Below are 6,000 nucleotides of genomic sequence, written 5' to 3' on the forward strand. Positions count from 1 at the left end.
GCACCCTTGTTTCCACCCTGGCTGCAAACGCTACCCGAGGGCCCGCTCTGAGCCCGGACCCGCACCCACAAGGTGGAGAGGGAGGGGCAGGCTGCAGCGGAAATGCCCCTCAGCTGTGGTGAAGACCTGGAGAAAGCTGGCAGAAGCAGATAGCAGCCCGCCCTCAGGGCACGCTGCCCTCATCAGGACCAAACAAGGGAGCTGTGGGAAGGTCTCCAACTGGAATGGCTCAGGACCCTGGGGGGCCTTCCTGGAAGAGACCCCACCCCGCCATGAGATACCCTGATCTAGTGGCCAGTACTGGTCAGTGGAGGTGAGCACAGATGATGGGCACAAAGCTGCCAGGCTACTGAGATGACAGTTCCCGACTCCCTAGTGTCTGTTCTACTGCTAGGCTGTGAGAGAGTCACTTCCTAGGCAGGTTGATAAGGAGTCTAGGGGTCCCTAAGGAGAGAGGGATCTGGAATTCTCAAGGAGGAAGAAAGGACAAACTTTTCCTTCTCTACATTCCTTAGGATTATATAATGATAATGCATCCTGCCTGAGGACAGTCTCTGGATTAAACCTTCTGGCTAATTCTGTTATCTTAAAATGTAAATTATGGGAGTAGGTCTGGTGAGGTCTTTACAACCTCCAGACATTCTTTGGATTCATTGGAGAGTATATAACTTCATTGCTAACACTAGCAAGCGGGTACTCTTTCTGACCCCTTCTGATGCCTATGTCAGAAGCTTTCTCTATCTCCTTTATACTTTAATAAAACTTTATTACACAAAAGCTCTGAGCAATCAAGCCTCGTCTCTGGCCCCGGATTGAATTCTTCTCCTCCCAGGGCCAAGAATCCCAGTGTCTTCGTGTGATTCAACAACAACCTTTCAGCTGGCCCTGAGGAATCTTTGTTTTGATAAGAGGAGGGAAAACGAAAGACCACAGCACATCCTTCTTGTGGCATGAAGGACAGTTACTCAGCAGTGAACTGATGCACAGAGAAAAGTACATAAGCAAGAAGTCAAGGTTAACTTTGTTTATCCCTCAAAGAAATAAATTTTGAATCAGCCAATAAGCAGGAATCAGTACAAGAGGGAAATATATATGGCAAAACCAATACAATATTGTAAAGTAAAAAATAAATAAATAAATAAATAAAAAAGAACTTCAAACTTTTTTCCCATATATAAAGCCCATATGAATATATAGGAAGCATTCAAAAGTATTATTTCTGGAATGAATAAACAAAATGTGGTATATACAGTGGAGTATCATTCACCCTTAAAAAAGAAGGGAATTCTGACACATGCTGCAGAGTGGATGAACCTTGAAGACTTGACTTGTGACTCAGAATACTTATTTAATCTTCATGCTGTTGCTGGCACAGATCTCCTAAAACACTTAGGTGCTCTAAGAGTGAAAAAGTATCTTGATAATGGTAACAAGCCCCTTTCAACTACACCTGAGTTTTAGTGAATGCATCTGTTTGTCAGAAAAATCACACCTGATTAAAGGGTTGGCAGTTTCAGCCCACCAATGCTTTAATCAACCTTGCCTAAGTATGTTTCTATGAAGCCTCAATAAAAAACCAATAGGATGGGGTCCACAGAGCTTCCTGGCTGGTGAACATATGCAGGTTCTGAGAAGCTCTCTCCTGGAGAGGGCCTGGAAGCCCCCCTCCTCCTACCTTGCTCTGCATCCATTCCATCTGGCTGTTCGTGACTTGAATCCTTTTATAATAAACTAGTGATCTAGTTGAATAAACTGTTTTCCTGAGCTGTAATCCACTTTAGAAAATTATCAAACCCAAGGAAGGGGTTATGGGAACCCTGATTTATGAGCAGTCCATAAGGAGAACAGGACTCAAGACTGGCTCTGAAGTTGAGAAGGGGCAGTCTTGTGAGACTGAGTCCTTAACCCATGATGAGGTCTAACACTAACTTCAGGCAGATAGTGTCAGAACTGACTTAAATTGCAGGACACAGTTGTGTCTGGTGAGTTGGAGAACTGGTTAGGATTGGTTAGTACACACATGGTGTCCAGAAGTACTGAGTCACCAAAAGACAAATACTGTGATTCCAGTTATATGAGGGGCCTAGACTAGTCAAATTCATAGAAACACAAAGTAGAATGGTGTTTGTTGGGGGGGAGGGTGGGGAGTGTTTAATGGACACAGTTTCAACTGGAAGATGAAAAAGCTCTGGAGAGGGACTGTGGTGATGGTTGCACAGCAGTGTGAATATAATCAACACCCACAATAGTACATTTTAAAATGTTTAAAATTGTTCACTTGTGTTATGTATATTTTACCATGTAAGGGAGGAGAAAATTCCTTTTCCTTTTACCCTTCTAGGCCCTCTGGCTGGAGTCTGGGAAATTCAATTGATGTAAGACAGATGAACAAGAGAAAAACAATTTATTAACCTGTACAGCCTGCACGTGTATGCAAAAAGTCTTTCATCATACAGACAGTTGTTGTTGTACTCAGATGTGTTTGTAAAACTGCTTCATTTTTAAGAAGATTCATGGGAAGGACTTTTGACAAGTACATATTTCTGATAAGTTTCAAACCACAAGCTAAACTTTGTAAGAAATTATGAAGTCCTAATGGAAAACCTGATGCCTTCAATAAAACCATTAACAAAAAGGACTAGTTGCTGAGTGAACTGGAGAATATGCTTATAAATTTTACTGTTTTTGTCTAAAATATTAGTGATTTAAATGATTAAGTTAGTGTTTTCCTAACATAAGAAAATCCTTTCCTCAAGCTAATTATGACTTACAACAATTTGGTTGATTACACTTTGTAAGTAGAATTAAAACATTTGTCTTTTCTTTCTATCTGATCCTCCAAAAACTGGAAACTCTTAAGGTTTCCAGAAGCTGTATCAGATAAATAAGGAAGGCCACCCCATAATAGGGGCAACTCTTCCACCTCTAGTTGAGTGACACATGTTCTCTGAACTCAGTTTCTCATCTGTAAAATAGGTATTAAAAAGTAGTATCTTGGATTTCCCTGGTAGTCCAGTGGTTAAGAATCTGCTTTGCAAGACAGGGGAGTTGGTTTCAATCTCTGGTCAGGGAACTCAGAGCCCACATGCCAGCAGAGTGACTAAGCCTGAGCACCACAGCTATTGAGCCTGCCTGCTCCATATAAGAGACTCCATGTACCCCAATGAAAGATCTTGCATGACACAACGTAGGTCCTGAGTGCCAACAAAGCCCCAACAAAGCCAAAATTTAAAAAAAAAAAGTAATAACTGTCTAATGGAGTTATTGTTTATGTGAAAGTGCTTTTTGTAATTTCTGATGCAGAAGGGATGTTCAATAAGTGGAGTTATTATAGCAAGATATTTTATCAGAATATTAAATTAATTGTCCTTGCTATGGTATGAATGTTTGTGCTAAAGGAATGAAAATTTCTTGAGGTTATAGCTTAAAGACCACTGGTGCTGGCATGAAAAGCACAGTTTGCAAGAAAACTTAACCAAATGAATTTTCCTCCAGAGAAGAGAGATTGAAATGCAAGCCAGAGGAGAGCAAAGGTCTGGGGACAAGAGGCAGAGAGTTGGTGACCCCTGTCCCCAATAGTCATCATCCTCAACCTCCCAGGCAAGGACAAAGTAGAGGGGATACAGGATATCATAGAACCCCCCCAACCCAAGTACAGCTGGTGCCTTACCTCCTGCTAGAAGCCAGGTGAGTTGGTTGCTTTGCAGAGGAGACTCCCATACCATCATTTTGTGTTACAAGTAAAATAGAAAAACCTGATTTCCCACTTTGGGTCTGGAAAATTCAGAAAGAGGGAGGCAGCAGCCTTAGACAGTCTGTGAGCCAGGATGACAGAATGCCATAGAAGATGATGAAGCGTGTTCCATCCATCTGGGGAGCAGATGAGAACTCAGTTACATCCTTCCTTTAAAATCCCAGAGCAGAGTTGATTTTAAAAACAGAATACACATGTTCCCCATCCTGAGTCCCTCCTTGATTTAAATAAATAAAAATAATACATTTTAAAAAACATTTGCCCAGAAAAGTGGAAACCAGACTTTGCTAAAGTTTAAGAAACAACACCAGGAAGATAAATAAGAACTCTTCCTAAATCTAGATCATCTGCTTTATAATCAGGTTAGATCTATAGTCCCTATTCTTCATTCTCCATGTTACAAGTGGTGCAGGAGAAGGAAATATCTCATCCTGGGAGATGTGGGAGTACCAGGGACCAGCTTCCAAGTCAGGGTCTTTGGCTTCCTGCAGGAGAGAGTTGAAGAGGGAGCTGAAGTAGAGTGAAAATGGACTTATTCAGGGAGACACACATTCCATAGTCAAAATATGGACCCTCTCAGAAGGTGAGAGGACCCAGGTTGTTAGCTGTCATGGGCTGAGTAATTTCATATGATAATAAGTGGGACAAATATTCTTGCTATTACAGGGAAGGAACAGGATTTTCAAGAACTGAACCACTGCACACTTTTGAAATGGAGCAGGACCCTGTGGTCCTTGCCTAGTGTCCTCTGCCTGCCTTTTGTCTATTGAAAATCTTTAGCCAAATAATAAATTTAATCCCAGAAGTGAAAACATGCAGATACAAAGAAAAACAGTTAAAGGACACCAAATAATAACAATGTAGCCATTAAGCATAGTCAAGGACCTCTTTATTCCTTCCCAAGGGCTATAGATAATATTCTGAGCCATACCCTGTGAGCTGTCTTATAGGTACTGAAAACCCCTCCAGGTAAAAGAACTACATGATGACCGGACTGTAGCCATGATATAAGCTGCCACAGATCTGAAAATGGACCTTGAGAAATGGAAACAAACAAACCCTAGAACTGAAGAGTAACTATACTTAAAACAATCAAGATAAAGCTGGTCAGACCACTGATGACCAATCTCAAGATGATTGTCAGCGTTGACTCTGCTATTTCTACATGCAACCCTCTCCCTCTGTCTATAAAAGCTCTTGTCCCTTCATTCTCAAAGGAGCAGGCAGTCAGCCTTTGGAGAGGTTCCCAGCCTTCCCCTCACCACATACTGGCATCCAAAATAAAGTAAATGTTCTTTCTACCAACCTGGCCTCTTTATTGGCTTTTGAGCGGCGAGAAGCCAGACCCGCCTCTTCGGTATCACTGTTTGGCTTTCTATGGTCAGCCTTGGAACTATCACAGCACTTGTCACAGTGAGAGGGGAGTGAATTTTAGTGTTATAATGAAGGTGTAAGAGTTAGAGGTCAGAGGCCAGACCGTACTCAACACCATCTTGATTTTAGCTGGTTCAATCCAGTTTTTGTGGGATCCCATTTTTCTCAATATCTGTGCCCCCTTCCTTCCTGTCTCACAAGCATAGAAACACTGTTTCCATAGTGATGAGGCCATCTTAGCCTCTCATCTGGGAATCCAGACCTGGTTCTCTGTACTCTGATGCCCAGGCCCTTCCCTTGCCCATTTAAACAATACCAGGTTGTCCTCCTCAAATGAAGGGCACCACAGACTCCCACTTATTTCAGGAGCAACATCAAGCCCCAGCCAAGAGGGAGTTACCTTATGGGTAAAAAAACAAAACTAATTATATCAATACCTTCCCTTTTGGGTCTTCAGGCATAGAAGAGAAATTTGTCTCTTTCTCTTCATCAAGATGATCTCCACAGGCAACAAAGGAAACAGTCATTAAAGTTAAGCTGGGGCCCTTAATATTCAGGGAGGCTGGGCTGTGATGGAACAATCACTGATAAAGCCCATAAACCATTCCCTGGGAGTAAAGTCAGCATCTGGTTAATGAAATGAAGTTTACGTTTTATCTCTCCCTTTGTGCTGAGTCTTTTTTCACTTGTTCACAGGGCGCCTCCTGCAGAAGCCTCACACTTGGTCCTTCAGATGAGATTCCCTGGTGTGAAATGGCTGTGCCGACACCTCAGCTCTGAGTTCCATGTGCGGAGTCTCTGCGCCCGGCACTGTGATTCAAGATGGCGGCCAGGGGGCTGTGTGCAGAGATGCTGACCCAGCATTAAGATCT

This window comes from Bos mutus, chromosome 12, assembly GCF_027580195.1.
Source record: "Bos mutus isolate GX-2022 chromosome 12, NWIPB_WYAK_1.1, whole genome shotgun sequence".
Taxonomy (NCBI): domain Eukaryota; kingdom Metazoa; phylum Chordata; class Mammalia; order Artiodactyla; family Bovidae; genus Bos; species Bos mutus.